The sequence below is a fragment of the Topomyia yanbarensis genome, chromosome 1, assembly GCF_030247195.1.
Source record: "Topomyia yanbarensis strain Yona2022 chromosome 1, ASM3024719v1, whole genome shotgun sequence".
NCBI classification, from domain to species: Eukaryota; Metazoa; Arthropoda; class Insecta; order Diptera; family Culicidae; genus Topomyia; species Topomyia yanbarensis.
Genome location: NC_080670.1, coordinates 134,545,768 through 134,567,864, shown reverse-complemented (window position 1 = coordinate 134,567,864; position 22,097 = coordinate 134,545,768). Strand labels below are relative to the sequence as shown.

Here is a 22,097-nt window from a genome sequence, read left to right as displayed (position 1 = left end):
TGCGGTCGTGATGGTAAGTGTTTCCGTCAGTCGCGCTGCTTCTCCTTTTAGTGAAGCCCTAAGATAATGAAATTTTTGGACTGTCGTCAGCTCGGTAGATGAGTGTATAAGTGCCAAAAACGTGTCGTGGAATGTTAGCCAATCATTAAAGTCTCCACTGAATTCTGGCAGTTTAATCGTGGGCAACTTAATATTCGATAAACCGGTATTAGCAATGACCGGTGCTTGGTCGCTTGGAATCGGTACTTGGACCATGGCGGCTTGTGGCATCTTCGTTATCAAGTTTGCTTTCACCCGAAAGTAAAGTTCCTCGAACCTGGCCCTTGTTCGTAAATTTACCTTCAAGAACTGATCCGTATCATCCAATACCTCGTATTCAGTTTGAATCGTCTCGAACAGCTCGAAATATTTTTCCAACCGTTCCAGTCGCAACGGCAGTTCGCCTACGTCCCTTTCTGGATCATAGTTGTCCGAAAACTCCGCAATGCGATCCACCGAATCCATTACGTTTCGACGTTTTAACTCCTTCTGCTTCAACTTCTTGTCGGATGCCATGCCGAACTGCACTCCGCGCGCTTGTTAGGAAATCAATCTGGTGCCTGTCTTTAGTAGGCCTTGTAAAATTATTATTCCCGACGATTGTGAGGTTATGGCTCAGCCCTCCACATGGACGAAGTAAGAGGAGATTTCGAGGTTAACTCCTGTGACCACCAATCCTGGTCACGGCACCAATGTTCGGTATGGTAATAGTAAGGTCACGTCCGTCGTCCGTTCCTACCTCTTTTCCAGACCTGTCCACTACCTTGGCTGATTCCGGTTCCCGGAGGATGTTCCATGATAAAAATGTGTCTACTTTATCGAAACTAAAGCGACCGATAAGAGCGTGCGTTTATTCGTAAGTGCCATATGAATAGGAATGACAATGATATATATTTCTGGCCTGTTAAGGTTGGCTATACCGAGTGAAAAAAGTGATCTAGATCTGTAGTTGATAGCGACGAGTAGTTTAACCACACACAGTATCAATCCAATATTTTGCATATAGGTTCAGATTGAACAATAATAATGGCTCCGCTAGCATATGCCGTAGAAACGGAGTGGAGGCATGGATTGACGTAACATTTGTCAGCCCGAGTCTGGTTCCAGGCATGGAATGGACGGTAGACGAAGGCTACACCCATAGCGATTATTCAGCAATCTGCTTTAGGATCAACTATGGTGTGCAGCATCCGAGGGCGGGAGATCCCTGCCAGGTACGCGGGTGGAAGTCCAATCACTTCGACAGCGAAGCTTTCACCGCGGCCCTGGGACTGGAGGCTAACACCGACAGTCTAAGCGGGGATGCGTAGGTAGCCGTTCTATTACACGCGTGCGACGCCACTAGGCCGAGAAAAACCCTGCCAAGAAACGGCAGATGCCCGGTATACTGGTGGAGTGCCGAGATTGCAGCTCTACGATCAGCCTGCCTCAGAGCTAGACGTAGGATGCAAAGAGCTCGCACCGAGGATGCAAGAGAGAACCGCCATGAACTGCTTCGAGCTGCGAAATTGGCCCTTAACAAGGCCATTAAAAGCAGCAAGAGAGCGTGTTTCGACAAACTGTGTGCCAACGCGAATCCGTGGGGTGACGCCTACAGAATCGTGATGGCCAAGACCAAAGAGGGCTCTTCATCTTCAAAACGGTCTCCGGACCGGTTGGTGACGATTATCGAAGTACTCTTCCCGTCTCGAGCCACAAGCCCCTGGCCACCTGCACTACGATACAGTGCGGGCACGGCCGAAATAGTGGCTCCAGTGACGAATGAAGAACTACTCGCAGTGGCTAATTCCCTAGCAATGAACAAAGCTCCAAGGCCGGATGGAGTTCCAAACAGCGCTCTCAAGGCAGCGATCATAGCGTACCCGAACATGCTCAGGCTAGCTATGCAGAAATGCCTTGACGAGTGCCGTTTACCCGATAGATGGAAATGGCAGAAATTGATGTTGTTGTCGAAGCCCAGGAAGCCGCCAGGCGATCCATCGGCGTACAGATCAATCTGTCTGATCGACACGACTGGCAAATTGCTTGAGAGGATCATCCTCAACAGGCTAACCCCGTACGCAGACGGTACGGACGGCCTGTCAAGCACCAGTTTGGCTTTCGGAAGGGTAAGTCCACAGTGGACGCTATCAACTCTCGTTACACCGGCTTAGCCTACCGGTGGGTCTGTACCGGATCCTGAAAAGCTACTTCCACAACCGCGTACTGCTATACGAGACCGATGCCGGTCAGAAAAGGGTTCCGATTACCGCCGGAGTCCCGCAGGGCTCGATCCTAGGCCCGGTGCTATGGAAGTTCCCCCCTGGGGTCAAGATCGTCGGCTTTGCCGTCGACGTAACTTTGGAGGTCTATGGGGAGTCAATCCCTGAGGAAGCACTAACTGCAGAACACGCGATCAACACGGTGGAGGAATGTATGAGCGCGAGAGGCCTGGAGCTCGCTCAGCATAAGACGGAGGTAGTTATCGTCAACAAACGCAAGTCGGCACAACATGCAGTTAACCATGTAGGAGAAGTTGCGATCACCTCACAGCGGAGTCTGAAGTCTCTCGGAGTCATTATAGACGACAAGCTGTCCTTCGGCAGCCACGTCGACTATAGATGCAACAAAGCGTCGACTGCTGTTGCGGCTCTATCGAGGATGATGTCCAACAGCTCAAAGGTGTGCACCAGTAGACGTAGGCAGGTGTAGCCGTATCTATCCTCAGGTACGGCAGCCCGTCATGGTCAAGAGCACTGAGGGTAACCAGGTACCTACAGAAGCACGAGAGCACCTACCGCGTGACGTGCCTCAGAGTGATATCTGCCTATCGCACGGTATCACACGATGCATCTTGCGTGATAGCGAGCATGATGCTAGTCGGACTGGTCATTCGGGAATATGAGGAGTGCTTCGAGCTACGTGAAAATAGAGGAGCCCGCGAGCGCACCAGGGTGATGTCGGTCTCCAGGTGGCAGCGTGAATGGGATAACTCCTCGAAAGGTAGGTGGACCCACCGTCTGATACCTAGCATATCGAGTTGGGTGGGAAGACCCCATGGGGAAGTTCACTTCCTTCTGACACAATTCCTGTCAGGCCATGGCTGCTTCCGACAGTACCTCCACAGGTTCGGCACGCGGAGGTCCCAGCCTGCCCTGACTCCCCAGGTGTAGACGAAATTGCCGAACACATACTGTTCGTATGTCCTCGTTTCGACGTCGAAAGAAGAGCAATGCTTGACGTCTGTGGCTGGGACACAACCCCTGATACCCTTATTCAGCGGATGTGTTAATCGTTGGAGAAGTGGAACGCAGTCTCGACTGCAACCACTCAGATTGCCAGTAGGCTACAGGGAATTTGGCGTACCGAGCAACAGACGACGGGCACGACTAACTAGTGATTGGTTAGTTGGAGCGAAAAAGGCCGAGCGCAGAAAAGTGAGTGAATGGTCTGTTCATGCCGAGGTAGGTTTGGCGCAGCGACTGGCAACCGCTTAAGGGGTAAACCCAGCCACCCCGAAGCAAGGCAGAAGATCGAGTGTATAGGCGTATATGTGGACTGCCTCATGTCAAGATGGGAGGATCGTAGCGTAGTATGTTGGGACTTAGCTATCGATGCCTCGTGGCGTGGCAGAGGAGCGAAAGGGTTAGCATCCAAGTCAGTCTCTCACGGCATGTTAAGGGTGGGCACAAAAGTCAGCCTCACACGGTATGTTAGAGGTGAGCACAAAAGTCAGCCTCGCAAGGTATGAAAACGGTGAGCACCCAAGTAAGCTTCAAATGGTATGTCAGAAGTGGGGCCTAAGAAAAATGTCCCACACGGGATGCCAGGGGGAGCGACAGGGGTGTAATAGAGTGGTACGATTGAGAGTGAACCAGGTGATAGGGTGAGCATCCAAGTCAGCCTCACATGGTACGTTAGAGGCTAGCATAAAACTAAGCCTAGCAAGGAATGAAAAAGGCGAGCACACAAGTCAGCCTTGCAAGTAACGTAAAAGGTGAGCTCAAAAGTAAGCCTCATGTGGAGTGTTAGAGAGTGAATCAAGGTGCGACAGAGGGAGCACCCAAGTAAGCCTCATACAGGACGTATGAACGCGTGAGCGAGAGTGAATGAGTACATCGAGTACAGCCATTCCCCCAGAAGTAATACCGAGAGGTAGTCCCTAGGGGGAACAATGGCGGAGCCCAATGGAGTTTAGTCGGTATTAATGGCTGCGTCACCATTAGAGCCCGACATACCCCCAGTACACCCCGTGTGTTAGCTTTGCATCTACTAATAGCACGTGTACTGGGCTAGTACGTAAATGTATTCTCCATTGTAAAAAAAGAGTACCGTGTTGCCAGGTCCCAACTAACAGATTCCCTTCGGGCCAGATGTAGAACACCCTATGTGCCAGTCCGGGACGTCCTGGCAAGCCGTGACCACCCCTACATTTTTCTTATCTACATCTTTTTGAAAATTATTGATGTTCAAGTTTAATACATTTTCCCCTCTAATTCACAGTAGAACCTCGCCAACCTCTTCCTGTATTTTCATTATGGCATTGCTTCACGAGTCTACGATGCATACCTTTCTTCATAACCGTCCATCCAGAACATCATGACAGCATCGGAGAGCCAATAATCATCCGAAATATCTATCCTCCCCTCGCTCCTGCGATTACAAGATGGAAACCACTACAATAAAGTGTGCATATCCCCCACAATCATCAACCAACCAACGATAATGTCAATTTCTACAATATGTATCCCACTTCCTACCTTTTGACGTAGGACTATGTCTTTGTTTTCGATATACAGGTGCACGTTGCAAATTCTACAAAAATGGTATGTAACGAAAAGTGGTCCAATTTAAAACGCATATAATTCAGCCATCTCAAGATAAATTTTCAAATTTTATGCGAATATCGCCCCGAAATACTTCTAAGAATAGATTCCAATAGATAAACCCAAAGATTTTTGATATCATGGCATTAAAAATTAAATAATGAACAACCTAGTCAAAATATCGCGCATTTACAAACAGAAGATAGCGCTTCCCTAGTCCAGCACGACAGATTTGTGTACCTAGCGCGCTGCGCTTCTATGAATGACGTCATCATCGACTATTTAAACGGACGGATTTCGCCGAAGCAGTTCAGTTGCCCGTTGAACGACAGTTCACTGCGCTGTGTGTTTTCACAGCCAGTGTAGCTGAGATAGAAGTCCGTTACACTGCCTGTGGAGGTACGCTACCCAGTGAATGCGACTGAGTTTATCCGTTCAAACACTATGCTATCTTTTGTGTTGTGCTCGTTTCCAGCACACTTTTATGTATAATTATTCGTACACAAAATAGTTTGTAGATGCGAGCTTCATTTGCAAACACCGTTAACATAGTGTCGTGGTATTAGTCGTCTCTTTCGCTCTACCCATCTGCGTTGATTCATTTTGTTTTGCGCGCTTGGGTTCAATGTTTGAGCGAATGTGTAGGTAGGTAGATCTAATTTGTTACTAAATTGCACAACGAAAGTTTATTATTTACGTTCGATCAATTCATTGATTAATTTCCCCTTCACGTGATTCATCTCCACTCAGCCTATAGTATTTTGATTCTACTAATAGGTACATACTACAAAGCCTATTTATGAATGAACAATGCCACTGGAAAAACCGTTGCAAAAACGCATCTTGTCCATATATAAAATAGTTTTCGATTCTTGTATATTTATAGTTTAGATATATGATTAAGAGCACTGCATTAGCTATATTGGTATGCGTACACGGTGTCTTCTTTTAACAACTTTATGCAAAAAAAATTCAGCATCTCTGAAACTTCAGGATATGAAAGAATGGGCTTTTCCCTTTCATTTGAAACCAACATCGAAATAATCCGTCGGGGGGTCTAGAGCAACTTTTTTTAAGTTTTTTTTCGTGAAAACATAGATTTTACAATAGAACTAGTTCATATTTCTATCCCTAGATGATGCTTTAGACATTCGAACAACACTAAAAGTGAGAATATGATAGATATTTTAATTGTCTACAACTTTGTTAACAACTAAAAACCGATTTTCGTGAAAACATAGATTTTACAATAGAACTAGTTCATATTTCTATCCCTAGATGGTGCTTTAGACATTCGAACAACACTAAAAGTGAGAATATGATAGATATTTTAATTGTCTACAACTTTGTTAACAACTAAAAACCGATTTGAAATTATCCGGAAAAGTGTTTTAATATTTTAACGAAGTCTAAGTCTAAGTTAGTTTCACAGAAACCCTAGTGGTTTGTAATTCAATTCACACACACTTTTTTCATTTGCCAAATACCTGTGTTTAATTGAACGTTGCATTCAGCGGAATTTGAGAGCTTGGAAAGTCTCATCTTTTAGCTGAAAATTATAATTCCAGATTCCACCTGATATAGGGTACCATAATTATTTTTGGGATGATAAGTCTTAGATAAGTGTTGACCAAACTAGTATGATATTAATATTTTTTCCAAGATGGTGTGAGATTCCTCCCGCAGAAACAGCTTTTTCAATGCTGTATGCCCTCTTTTTCATTTTTTCGATTGTTCTCGGGGATGACTGATAACTATTTTTGCATGAACCTCCTACTTTGTTAGCATCTTCGTATAAAATTCACTTGTCCTGAACTTCAACCTTTATATTTGAACAAACTGTTAACATCATTGCAATATTTCGCGAATTTCATTGCAATGGTTGGTTAAAAACGCTGATTATCTTTTGCAAAATTAACTCAATGTGACAAACAGTGAACATAAAACTTTGAGTTTTTGGATCAAGATAATTTTTTTTGGGATATATTCGTGAATTTGTATGTATATAAGGTTTTTCTTGTACTCAAAGCATATTTTGTTTTCAAAAGTAATACATTTCGCATAATATAGGATCAATTGATTAACGATTTCTCGCATAATTGATAGGAAATGGTCGTAAAATCCAACTACAACAATATACTTTGCGGAAAAAGTTTTAATGAATCGTTTCACGCTAACCACTAATTTGGACAGTTGCTTCTATGATTTGCGTTCAATTATAAACTGTGTGTCCCAACATTTCGTCTTCAACAGAATTATAATAGCTGACTTGAACGATCATAACCTAAATTATGCGATGTTTGGTCCTTTCTAAAACATAAATGTAAGCAAACCCTTGTAACCAAGCAATACCTTCCGATGAATGGTAGTTCCTTCGAACCTATCGGGAAAGATTACAAACTTGAACCAAAAGCGTAAATAGTTTTCTGTCTCTGTCAAACATCCTAATTTTCAGAAGGTCAATAGGAATTGTCAACGAAGAAGTTGTAATGAATCCCGTCAAATATGTTCATGTCACTAAACCCAATTATTTTTTGGTAGTGAAATAAGTGCGAGAAAATATTTTTCCAAACCACTAGGCCTCATGTTAAACTATCATAGATATAACTTCGTTAAAATCTTAAACAACTTTTCCGGTTGATTTCAGATCAATTTTTAGTTGTCAGCAAACTTGTAGACAATTAAATTTTCTATCAAATTCTCACATTGTGTTTTTGTAATGTCTAAAGCACCATCCAGGGACAGAAATATGAACTAGTTCAAGTGGTAAAACCAATATTGTTACCAAAAAAACTTCATATATATTTGATTTATTATTACACTAAATGTACTAAGAAAATAAATATTATATATATATATATATATATATATATATATATATATATATATATATATATATATATATATATATATATATATATATATATATATATATATATATATATATATATATATATATATATATATATATATATATATATATATATATATATATATATATATATATATATATATATATATATATATATATATATATATATATATATATATATATATATATATATAACTAAAGAAATATACTAAAGGATTTCACTTTTTAAAAAAGATCTAAATCAAAAGTATGACTTCACTACACCGACGTTACAGACTGAATGAAATTTATTTTATTACTCGATAACTTGAAGGCCCTGGCTTAGTCCCTCAAACTGCTGTTCTTGCACTTGGTGACGGTGGCTCACACGATGGTGTACGTGTACGCGACGCTAGCTCATCGATTCCAGAACTTACATTTGTTGCCTCGGTGGGTTTGTTCAAGTCATCATTTTTGGTGCTGGAGGCGGCCTCGCGCTTAACTGCTTCCCCCTCAAGTATTGCTCGTCCCGAGCAATCCGCTAATTTGGTGAAGTGTCGATATTTTATTGCGCCGAAAAACAGGAATGCAAATATGAGAAAGACAGCAATGCTGAGTGATGCGAATTCTATTTTGTGCTTCATGTCGATTTCTTCCAAGTGCTGCCTGTTTCTGATATTGAGATCATGCAATTCAGAAATGTTGATGTGTTTGATGATTTGCAATGGTTTGATTTTTGTTGATTCTATTGGTAGGATAATAGGTTGGTAAAACCGAAATTCGAAATTTTCGTAGAGTTCATTGTTGATGTATAATGAGCAGTTATGGAATATTACAAGATGGATTCCTGTCAACTTCTTTGTATTAATTCCGCAGGTGCTATTGACGTTTACGTCTTGGTGAACGGCTATAGCCAGTAGCGTTCCTGGGGATATTGTCTTTATTTCAGTTGAAGGAGGTTTTTCCAAAAAAATAGACTGTCCATAACTTCCTCGGAATAGTGGAGCTTCACATAGATCATCTTTGATGTCAACAAGTTGCTTTCTCTCACATATTGTTATTTTGTGGTTTTCTCGAAATTGAGAGGTGATGGCTAGGATCTCGTCTTGATTTACGAAGGCCGTGCTGTGTGTTAGTTTGACTGTTCGGTTGGCTAATGGCAGTGGTTGGATGATAACTCTCTCGTATTTCGTAGGTGTAAATTGTGGAATGTTCACGCTAATGATGACTGTGGGTCCTGTATGCAAAACGGTTGTAGTCAGATAACTGCTGTTGTCGTCCGGGTTTTGAATTTGTATGTCCTGCTTTGAAATCTCCTGCGCTATAATTTCAATTTCTTTACGAGTGAGAATTAGGTTGTTTACAATATTAATTTGGGCTAACATAATTGCTTATTCGATTGATTTTAGTGTTTCTAACAGTGTATCGAGTTGAAAAATAATCAAGATCATTTTGTTTTCTGTGACTACATAGTTATCTCTGTGCATTAGTTCACGTAAAGAGTTTTGCTGATTTATAATTTCACTGTTGATAATGCTTAGTCTCTTCTCAAATTTGGAATTTATCTTAAGGGAGTACCGGAGTGGGAAATGAGCATAAAAAGTAATAAAATAAACCAGCATCACTTGACACGTTGCGCAACATACTAAATGTTGTAGAGTATGTCGTGAGTAAAAAGAGCAAGAATGCAACAAGTACAACACATTTTTATCAGTGATATAGAGACCCATGAATAGACTTCTTTCATAAATGCAATATTCTCGATAACATAGTTTCATTCATCAGATCTGATTAGCGTTATTTTATAATGTTTCTATTCAACAAATCAGTAAAATACTCACCTATTGCAATTTTTCATCTATTCAGAAATACCCCAGCATGCTTCTGATTTTATGAAATATGAATTAAATTGCTTGCAAAAAGTATGTCGTTATGTTATTTAGGGATCAATATTGTGATGATAGCGCCCTATCAGTGCTGGCTCCTAGGTAAACCACTGGTTATACAAACCGAGTGTTATATGTATGCAACGAACAGGCTAGATTCATCGATTTTGTAGAGTCGCTTTATTATACAAGGTTCATCTGCTACCTAGTATATTATAACAGAACCCAAATAATCCGCCAATGTATGAACTACTCCAGTAGCGATTCTAAGTAAATCATGATTGCTAGCAGGAAAAACAATTAGGTATGGTGTATCGGTCAGATAAATAGTTAATCTACCAAATTTGGAACAATCACGGAGATAAAGCAAAGCTTTGATTCACCACTTTCATTGTGGAACTCCAATCTTCTCCTGACAATCCTATTTGTACTAAAAACACATAGCGATTTTGCCTCGTGGCAATATGAGACCATTTTTACATTTCTTATAAAAGAAATGTATAGAATTCGCTCAAACTTTCAAGATTTTTTCCGAGGCCCGGAGGGCCGAGTCTTATATACCAATCGACTCAGTTCGACGATTTGGGACAATGTCTGTGTGTGTGTGTGTGTGTGTGTGTGTGTGTGTGTGTGTGTGTGTGTCTGTGTGTGTGTGTATGTAACGGACAAATTCTCATTCGTGTTTCTCAGCAATGGCTGAACCGATCTTATCCAAACCAATTTTAAATGAAAGAACTAAAAAACAGTATGAACGCTATTAATTTGTTTTTGATTCTGATGTTTAGTTTCCAAGATATGAATGTGTGAATGCGTAAAAATGGCGTTTTTTGCAGTTTTTTTGAATTATCTGCCGAAATTGACAATATAGATTAACAATTTATATATATTTAGACAGTTTCAACGAATACCTTTCGAACAAGCTATAGATTGTTGAAATCGGACTATTATCAAAAGAGATATTTAACATTAAATGCCGACGAAAGATTTTTATCATTTCCCATTGCCAGAAATATGACCAAAAACATGTAATCTATTATTAACGCCAAAACGGCTTATTATAGGTCAATAGTATCTTCGGAGAATTTAATGGAGGTAATATGCCCTTTCTTTTAATTCCCCTATGAGTGAGATATTTTCACAAATTTTCTTGGAAGTGATTATATCGAAATGATGCCTTCAGAAAATTTGTAGCTCTTACTTTTGCGAATAACTTTGCTAAAGACATTAAATATCTATTTTGAATACTTTAAAAGTTATGGCTTGTTATTTGTTGATTACTCTTTGTCGCCTATTTATTGTTCAATATAGTAATAATCCATTGAAATAAGCTAAACATTATTTCGATAAAACGAATTTTGTATTTCATTTTACTTCCAAGTTGTCTGGAAGGAACTTGATAACTTATCAGTACTAAAATGTTCATTTGTGCGAACCTTCTGACTGCAATATTTCTAACTTATAACCATCGGATCGATCTGAAACATATCGGAAAATGAAAAGCGAAATAAATAGCTCCAAGCAACGGCGTAGCCAAGAGAAGGTTTTGGGGTACACCATACAACCCTCCCCCCCACCACACCCAAAAAAAATATTGGATTGAAGTTGAAAATTTATTGATGCTGACTGATTCAATTCAATATTACAATAACAATTATCTGATCCGTAGATTGATAACCTGTTGTTGTAAACATCATGAGGACTTTTGATAAATTGTCGGAATGGGGTCCTGATATGTAACTGATCTATTGGTCTTGATTTCACAGTTGTCTAATTGCATCAATATCAAATTCCTGCCTGAAAACATTCCAATAGAAAATTCCAGAGTTCTGTAATCAATCATAATCCTCAGATTTATTTTCAAATTGAGCTTGTTTTTGTAGAGATGTACTGTAATAAGGGTCTTTATTTAATAGAAAGCGAAGATAAAATTGATTTAATGTTTATGAAACATAGAACTGCTCACCAAAAAAATGCATAACTTTCAACATTTGCCAAAAATGTTTTCCCCTTTCTCATTCACTCTAAAATTCGTCAATCTAATCCCGACCGGGAGGGCCGAGTGTCATATGCCAATCGACTCAGTTCTTCGAGATCGGAAAATGTCTGTGTGTGTATGTATGTGTGTATGTGTGTATGTGGAAAAAAATGTGACCTCTGTTTCTCAGAGATGGCTGGACTGATTTGCACAAAGTTAGTCTCAAATGAAAGGTACAACCTTCCCATCAGCTGCTATTGAATTTTTTATTGATTGGACGAAAAATGACGATTTCCATTCGACTCTAGCAGGTTCTGATCGATTTTGATGAGCATTTGATTTTTGTTGTATGACCAATTATATGTATAGGTCAAATGTTTAAAAACAGTAATTTAAGGTCAAGATAGCATCATTTTGAAACCGCCAATTTCGGAGGTTTAGTATCTTCGATGAGTTTTACAAACGTTAAACAGCGCATCATTTGATAAAATAATTTTGACGGTATATCGGTATATATGCGAAAATAAAAAGTTCATCATAATCAGAAATAGTTATCAGACTACATCAATGGACGAGAAGAATATTTTAACAGCTTCAGTTTATTATAAAGAAAAAAAATTGCCCGATTTAGTCAATGTCCCCATTTTGTCAGCCTAAAATACGCCATGAGACTGATAAAAATGGGTTAAACATTAATAGGTACATTTCATTTTCCAATTCGTATTCCAATTAATTGGTATACTTAAGGGATTATATGTTGCAGATAGAGAAAATACTGAAATTTTCAGGTTTTTTCCTACACAATATTACGAAAGCTTATTAAACAATTTTTCCTAATAAGTTTGTGAAAATTATAAACTATTTGAAATTTTTTAATAGTTTAATTTTTTATTCAACCGTGATTTTTTTAATAAATACTGACCATCGCTTCACAACGTAGTCTATTTTTCATGGCTTGCGGTGAGCACGATCTCTCGAATTGCTGAACTGAAAATTATGGAATAGAAATTGATTTTTAGTATTCTTTACAGACCCGCTGGTGCCCTAAGACGATTTCGCTAGATTTTCAGAGCACTGTGCACATAATAGTTCTTAAATAGGAAATAAAACCAAGTCTGGAAATATTCACTGTTAATTTTCTTTGAATGGTATCACTGCTAGTATCACCTTTTTCAAGAAAAAGCGTTGATTTCTTAGTTCTCAGTCGCGTTGGAAATTTGAGTAAAGTATAAACTTCAAATCGATTCAAAAAAAAATTTCGATTTTTTTGGCTCAGTACAATATATAACCCCTTTAGGAAAATTCAGTTTTCCCACCACAATATAGATATTTTATTAACAGAGCATTAGCAATAATTCGTTGGTATGTCTATTTTATGGGCCATTTTTTCGCTTTCCCATTGATTTGGTTTGAGATTTCTAGCACTGATGTTGTCCTACGCTGATTTGAGCGATTCTCTGAGTTCTGCCACTATCCCATGTAGTATGTGTTATCAAAAACATCGCGAAGCATCAAGTTCTAAATGTTCTCAAACGATATAATATCCGAAGAGTGATAAGAGTTATAAGAAATGTCTCATTACACTGTTAGGTGGATTAAACACGTTTTCCTTGATACCATCAGACCAGGAAGCATTTAGCACCCAAACGTCTTCTATGTGTCCTAGTAAGTATATTGATACACTGCCTATAATCGCAAGTCAGTCCCATGTAGATAGGGGATCTCGTAAAACATGGGACTGTCTTGCGATTATGGGCAGTGTATCGATATACAATGCCTATAAATAACTCATCGAATATAGAATATTTCATTTCCGAAGACCATGTGCCCACTTTTCAGTTTGCTTAGGTTAGCTTAGGTATACTGCCCGTAGTTTCACTTCGTGATTGACCGAATGAGTAAACATGCTCAATGAACCAACAGTCATGTGCCCACTTTTCAGTTTGATCCAAAAATTTGCAACGAAGAGGAGATGCATTTGTGTAAAAAGAAAAAAAAAAAACTTTGGAAAACTTTGCATTCATCATGAATGATTTATGTTCATATTGATTTGAAGCTATCAAATCTCCATAATTCTTCAGAGATTTTACGTATTCAGATCGCTAGGAATATGCTAATACAGAACAATCTTCAAACAAAATGTTGCTGACAATAAACGCCTAAATGTATATTCAGCACATGTTGCGCTAATGTTGCGTGCGCGTGAGAAATGCAATAAGCTTGCACTTAGTTTGGCCAATGGTTGTACGGAAATATGCAAATGTTTCGTACCTGTACAAAAATATCAAAATGCAATCTGAATATTTTTTACGAAAGCTCGCAACACAATATAAAATATATTATATACCTTACAGAAAGATAGCCTTTGGGCAGAAATTTGTGCCACTCCATAGTCCATTGACCCAACTTAGTGTGGAATGACTTAGTATAGAACGACTGTAAGCGACAAACTAGTTTCTCTGCACAAGCACATTGTTGAGAAATCATTTCTAAACGGTCAATGGATGCTATTTGTTGAAAATGTAGACTTTACTTAGTGACTTTTACTTGTGAATTGTTACATTGATTTGGAAAACCGAAAAAGATAATTCGTTTGGTTTATGGAACAAAAGATGAACTTCAAATATATTTATTGTTGATGAACATATGCTGATTTTTCAGTTAGTTATGACCGCATGTTATATATCATATATGGTGTGCCCATGAAAGTGGACGAAGCGGCTGAGGAAGTTTATTTGAAATACTTGTTGCTACCTACGTTTCGTTTTTTTCCGTAGTATTTTCAAATTTATTTCATACCTTTCTTGTACTACAACGGCTATGCAATCAATACAAAACTCAATTTTGTAACCCAATTCATGCAGAAATATGTTACATAGGTACGTTAGCGCGTATTTCCATTCAACAAAATATATCCACAAATGAGTTTTGTAGCAACTCCGAAAGCTGCAATTGCTTTTTATAGGAAAGTCCTTATTACATGAATAAGAATTTATAATTGCGGTCACGTATAAAACATGAACCGGAACTACCTATAGACACTGGAAATGGAAAATTGGAATGTTTAGTGAATATTGGAATGTTTTTTTTTATCCTTTATCAATAAGTCTGAGGAACAAAGGACTAATCTGAACTTACACAGGGAGTGGGCGTAGCGTATTGGTAAATCAATTGCCTTGTACGCAGCGCACCTGGGTTCGAGTCCCGACCCCGCACATAGGGTTAGAAATTTTTCCTAAGAGACTTTTCTAACCCGAAGAGGCGAATTACCTTAAGGTTAAAACCTCTATAATTGAAATAAAAAAAGAGCTTACACATGAGATTGCACAGAATTGCCTTTTACTTGGTGAGTCAACCATCAAATAGTCCTCGGAATCGGTGTTGCTGGACAGTCTTGCGCGAATGTTACACCACCATCAGAAAAGGGTCAAGTTGTCAAACTGTCGTAAGATCCCAAATATCGCAGGCTACTGCAGATTTCCTTTTGGAAATATTCTTGAACCGAAAATCTGTAAGCTTCGTCTTCCTTCAAAATATTCATTACCTGGCATGGAGCAATACGAGGGAACCCAAACTAAGGTAATCTTATACGATCTTACAGACAAAGCACGCAGAAGCTCTCATAATTTTCCAGAAAATATACAATGTGCTTTCAGGGTTCATCGAACGGAGAGTCTTTCTTGAGTTGAGGCTGTCTTAAACAATAAAATAATAATCTGTTGGCAAAGTATCAATAATCCCGAGGATATACTGCATAACAGCGAGTTATGCGCCGTAAGCTGAAAAAGGACCATTGAGTTTGAATGAGGCGGTAAGGTTTTGATTGAATATACTGGAGCCAAAGAGCCGTCGAAACCTGACTCGTCGGTGTAAAAGTGTAAGTGTTCCAAGATCACTTTATCCGAATATAAAGCGCCTTCGTGAACTTGTCACCAAGGATTTGCCGGAGAGAAGACCCGCGCTCATCCATTGAAAATGGAGTCATCAAAACAGTACCAAAACCAGCGGACAAGTATTGGGTGTACCTATCCCGTATTGCACCGAAGGTTTCATAGGATGATATTGCTGCCTTGGTTCGCGAGTGTTTACCTGACTGCCAGCCTGTTGTGAAGAAATTGGTAAAAAAGGACACTGATTTGAAAACATTAGCGTTTGTGTCTTTCAAAGTCGGTGTCGATCTGAAATATAAGGACAAAGCTCTGGACTCCTCGATTTGGCCAAAAGGGGTGTACTTTCGTGCATTTCATGATGGACAGCGTTCTCAGGATATTTGGGGACCGAGTGCATCGAAGGTATTCTGTTTGCGGGAGCGGTGAAGGGATCTTCCAGATCGATGAAAACGGCAAGTACGAAACCGATTTTTTCAATGCGAACACTGATCCGCTCCTTGCTTCCAGCCAACAGCGGTATTGTAACCTGCAAATATATTATCAGAACGTCGGCGGTATGAACACATGAATCGATAATTATTTGGTAGCAAGTTCGGATGAGTGTTACGATATAATTGCGCTCACAGAGATGTGGCTAAGTGCAAGCACTCTGTCAGTGCAAGCATTTGGCACAAACTATGATGTCTTCCGTACTGATCGTAGCTCACGCAACAGTCACAAGACTGACGGCGGCGAGGTGCTTGTCGCGATCCATCGTCGTTTAAAAGTCAACTGCTCGAGGATATTCTAGTGGCCTGTGTCGAACAGGTCTGGGTGAGAATTAAACTGGCTGGCTACGAACTCTTTCTTTGTGTGGTTTATTTTCCACCTGACCGGACACGCGATCTATCATTGATTGATGCACATACTCAGTCACTTGAACGTATCTCCACTCAGGCAAACCCTCTTGATGAGATTTTGATCGTGGGTGATTTTAACTTCTCCGGATTGAAATGGTCCACCGCAACTGATGGATTCATGTTCGCGGATCCTGAACTGTCATCTTTCCATGCTGGCATTATCAGTTTGCTTGACTGCTACAGCCTGAATCTTCTGTGCCAAATGAATAACGTGGTGAACGAGAACAACATAATCCTCGATCTCTGCTTTTCGAGCAAATCTGATTATGCGCCAACATTACCCGCAGCACCGTTCCCCCTGGTGAAGATTGTTAGACACCACCCTCTCCTGAATATTTTGCTTGGAGCGAATCGTGTGGAGTATGACTGTGACACTTTCGACACAGTCAGCTATAATTTTAGAAGAGTGGACTTCTATAGCATTATTGATTTTCTGTCGAATATTCACTGGAACGAAATTCTGGACAATGATGATGTCAACGCAGCAGCCCAGAATTTTTCCAACGTGTTGAGCTATGCTATATACCCAAAAGTACCGGCCATCACTCTAGGCACCCAGTATGGCAAACGGCAAACGAGTTGAAACGATTAAAATCGACTAAAAGGGCCGTACTGAAATAGTACTCTAAGCATGGGGGTTACGTGCTACGACAACATTACGTATATGTTAACCAAGTGTATAAAAAGACAGCTAAGCGGTGCCATGCTAATTATTTATGGAACGTTCAACGCAGATTGAAGTCCGATCCTAAAACATTCTGGAAGCATGTAAACGAGCAAAGAAAGGAGTCCGGGTTACCTTAAACGATGGGCTACGGAGGGCATATGAGCACTAATTCTCAAGGAATTTGTCAATTATTCTCTGAAAAATTCACGAGCGTATTTTCCAACGAGAAATTGGCACCGTCCCAGGTTTCCCGTGCGACACTTGATGTTCCACAATCATATCAGTTGTTGAATTCTGTCAATATCGACAATAATATGGTACAACTGGCGATTGGTAAAATGAAGGCTTCAACCTCTGCAGGCTTAGATGGTATACCAGCTATTATTCTTAAAAAATGCTCTATCGGTATATTGGAACCTCTTTGACATCTATTTCGTTTGTCGCTCTCAACCGGAGTATTTCCCGACCTCTAGAAAACCTCCTTCATGTTGCCAGTTTACAAAAAAGGAGATAAAAAAGAAGTTGACAACTACCGGGGTATTACTACGCTAAGCGCAATTCCTAAGCTATTTGAAATGGTCGTGTTGGAACCCATCTTCAATCACTGCAAACACTACATCACTGAGGCTCAACATAGATTTATGCCGAAACGTTTAACATCTACGAATCTTCTGTCGTTCACGTCCTATATGACAGATTCCATGTCTGATGGCCTTCAAACTGACTTAAGGTTCCCCCACACTGACGCGATTATGTCGCAGCGACTGCGAAAATTTCGCTTAGCGATTTCGTCGCGCTTCCTGCGACAGTGCGATTCGCATGTGTGCCCACACCGGCGCGAATTTCGCATTACAAGCGACACAAAGTGACATTTGCAAACTATAGTAGCTAGATGGGACAACCTCAATTTTAATCTCATGGTAATACGACGTATGTTGTCCTAAAATTAAAAAAATATATTTTTCGATTGTTTTATCAGCCATTCAGTGAGAATAGTGTATTTGTCCGCGTGTCTTTGTATTTAAAACATCTTTGCGTGAAGCAGGTCGTTTGCTCGACACAGTCTAGACACAGTAAGAAAACAAACAAGAAGAGAGGATAGTAAATCAGTTGACTATAAATATTGCATTATTCAACAATCTGTTTTCAACTATAGTATACCAAGAAGCGCAGTGCTAGTTCAGCAACACAGAAATATACCTCAGAAGAATCAACTTTCACCGCTGACCAGGTTCGTGTTCTTGTCTGCGAATGTGACATTCGAGGTCGTAAACTACTGTTTGATTCCAGTGCGGTCGAGAAAATTTCCGGCGAATCCAATGCAGCAACAACGTCCACTTGCAGTACCGCAATACAAAGCCACAAAGCGATCCAACAGCGTGGGAAATTTTATCATCGCAAAATTTTATATCAGCACAACAGCTATACCAAAAGCGATACCACGTCGATGGCCGAAATGATTTTTGGTTCTGTACCTATAGTCTTCCAGGACAGCAGTTTGAAGGTACATTGATTAAAAACTCGAAAAACCATTAAGTATGCTTACGTGTTTCAGTAGCCAACAGTAGCAGCAACAGCAGTAAAAAAGTATCCACTTCCACCTACTTGGGCTATGAACTGCCAAGTATCGGTCAGAATGCACTATACAACGGCCGACATACGTCGGAAAGTGATCGTAGCTCCATAGGTACAACGTCACTACGGTCGTTTACTGTTACTTCGTCCACTTTGACGTAATATGATACTTCGTACAACCACAGACAAAGGCCACCACTGCCAATCGAGTTTGCGCATTTGGAGCATCTGGCAGATCCGAGACTTTCAACCAAAAGTGGCCTTGACTCAGGGTATGGTGGAACGGAACCTTGGGCGTTTTCATCATGTCAACCACGCCATCGCACCGAAGCAGTCTAGCATCAATTTCTAGTGATTTCGAAGACTTAGTTTAGATACCAGTATTGATATTCCACAGCCTCTGAATTGCACAAGTTTAGACAACTATAGTCAGTATGGCAGCTTTCATCGAGGTCAATACGAACATTAGCAGTCAAGTGACAGCGAGCGATGGTTGCGCCGGTGGTAAAAATCGACGGAATAGTGAAACCATAGTACTGACTAGACAAAAAGCGTTTAGTGGGGAAGTTCTTTCCACTGCAACCAATTATCACGGGAGACCTTTGCACAAAAAGGCACGTCTAGGAATTGTGCTGTGCGTTCAACTAAACGATGACATGCTGCAGGAAATTGAAGCATTCAGCTCGGAACACATGAGTATATTTGAATCAATGCTGTGTCGTTTAAGAATGGCGGCGGAAAACGCAAGCTACAGGTAGCCGCAGTTACTCCAGGTAGGCTTGATAGAAACCCTTCACTTACCTGTTCAAACAGTTGTGTTAATTTATTACTACAGATAATGCTGGCTGCCGGCATAACGCAGCAGTGCCCAGTGGATTTTTTTACTGTACCCAAACTGGTAAATTCCATGTGGCTAACGCTAAGCAGTGGTGCGTGCACTCTTGGAACTCAAAGCAGTACATGTTCTAATCGGGCTGCGCTTAAAATTGATAGTAATTTTATGAACGATCTTTGTTACCTGCTATTGCTGGCCGACATTAAGGATACACATTTTTTCATCAGCGCACTACTAACGGCGATATTAAAGTACTACCTGGGCTGGGTGAGTACCATTGCCCCTGTGAGTGGTTCTGCTTACGAAGCAGATACAGATTGTGCTACAATACAGCGATAGAAGGAGAAGCGGTGCAAACTAACTACCAATCACCCGTACATCGTACTGTGGGTCCAATGTAGCTATTTGTATGGAACCGTCGGACACCCGGTGAAACTGTCGAGAAAAATCTGCAGAAGCCCCCAATTGAGCAATACCATGGATAAAATTCTAAATGAGCTATCTTACTTCGTAAGATGTAGCGAGATCAAGCGGGTTGTCCTCGTAGAGGCTTTCGACGAGTATAAAGCTGAGCAGGCATTCGCTGCGCAAAAGATTATAAATAATTATTCGCTCCTTATGTTAATTGTTAACTTTAACCAAAAATGCTTTTCCTTGACCTGATGTACAGTGTAAACTAACAGATTTTCGTACGTAATAAAACTGCAAAATTACGAAAAATACAAATTATAGCAACAGTGTCATAAGGTTTGGTGGAAATAACTGTGGAGAAAATAGAGGATTACACAAATCCCCCAGATTCTTGCGATCCGGATCTGCGATGGTTCGTTCGGCAACCACGACCAAAGACTAAACTTCGATGGCTGGTAATGAATAAGTCTTGCTGAGAGCGAACTGGTCGGAGTTATGTCAGACCGGGCTAAGTGACAATATATTGATTTCTAGAAAAGCAAGTTTAAAGTTTAAATTGCAGCATACTTTATATTGTATATACTATTGAAGAAAGGATAACAGTTGACTGAACAGTTCCAGATTGCCATTCGTATTAGTTTCCAGACTAGTGTCCGACTGAAAGTTGGGAAGGGCGTATGCAAGTTGGTTACTTATATGGCTGAAACTAGAATATAGTTATTGCGTTTTTTGCTATAGCATACCATCCGAGAATACACAATTGATAGCTTCATAAACTAACCGGTTCCATGTAATTTTACGGTGCGTTTTCCAGATTGCAATCTTCTTAACAATCTTTTTTTCAATAGTTTTTTACAAATCTCGTACATTCAGTGCATTTTTGTACAAGTAAATTCCATCGTGAATACAACCGGTGGGAGCTTCATGAGATCGATTGAATAGCGGTCTTCAGTAGGCTGATTTGTTCACATCTAGCTGCGTCAGGAACACCCGGTTCTCTTTTTGAATATTTCCCTAGACGTTGTCCTGATTGACAAAGTAGTAAATTCTACTTAAAGGACAGTACGTATCGGAGCTGGAGTATTTTTTACCGCTGGTTGGATCTACAAATTAGAAATCGTTGTTCTCTCGTATAATGACAAAAGTACTATCGCCTGTTAGGAGACTTTGTCCTCAGATAAGATACACATCGTACTCCAAAAAGATGTAAAACAAGGTAATAAAACACCTTAATCCTTCGGCGAAGCTTGGCTTCATAAATATTGTCTATCTTTGGAACCGATTAAAAATTACTCGGTTAGTGGACCGAATTCCGCCAATTTGTGAACATGCGTCCATGTTGTAGTGAATAGGAATTGGCGAAACATATCGCCTATATATCATTAGCTCCACGTTTTCATCGATCACAAAGGGAACGTTGATCGGACCAAGCAGCCTTGTAACGCAGACCCTTTCGCCACTGATAAACATTGCTAGCGGTAGCATCCCCTCCTGGGAAACTCGCTGCGGTACTCCTCTCCTCACAGATAAATACGCACCAGTCTGCTGCAACACCACACACTCCAGCCCGTTGGTGCCGAACTTGGGAGTCTCCACATTCGGTACCAGGATTATAAACAAGGAGATGTAAGTTAACTCTCGCATATACTGCCCATAACAGCATAAGAGTCCCATGTTGAAAAACAGCAAGCCGAGAAAAACGCTGTTCAAGATTTCCCATCCATTGAGCCAAATGGATGGGACAACCATGTTTTGGTATTTTTTTTGATATTTTCTAAACAAACCCGGTAATCTTATTTGTGCATTGTGATTCAGTGGTGATACAGAATACAATCCAACGGATAACTCATTTTCGACAAAAATCCACATGGGACTCTTTTGCGTTTATGGGCAGTATACGGCAGATTAGATCCGGTTAGCATAGAGGCGAAGACTACATATTAAGAAGACTGATATCTCTTTCCTTCCCCCATACAAACGAGAAGCGACAGAGGTTACAGCACCTCTATTGTCTGCAGGTAGGAAGCTTAATGTAAAAGTGTATATGTGTGTGTGCATCACTATGGGAAGTACCCGCAAGTGGCGTTGCTGTTACTGTCTCCAGATTCTGGACAGAGTTAGCAGTCTTCTTGATATGCAGTCTTCGATAGAGGTGTATTCAGATGATTTGTCGTTGCTGCTCGTATATCCGACCAGAAGCAGTGGGGTTTTGATTTCGAATGTTCTCTCAATCTAGGCGGACAGATACATGTACATATACACGT

General features: G+C 40.3%; 1 pseudogene; it reads left to right on the top strand.

The window, feature by feature from the left end:
* Nucleotides 1-666: 666 nt before the first annotated feature.
* LOC131675940 (folliculin-interacting protein 2-like) lies at nt 667-21,894 on the top strand (annotated as a pseudogene).
* The last annotated feature ends 203 nt before the right edge of the window (nt 21,895-22,097 follow it).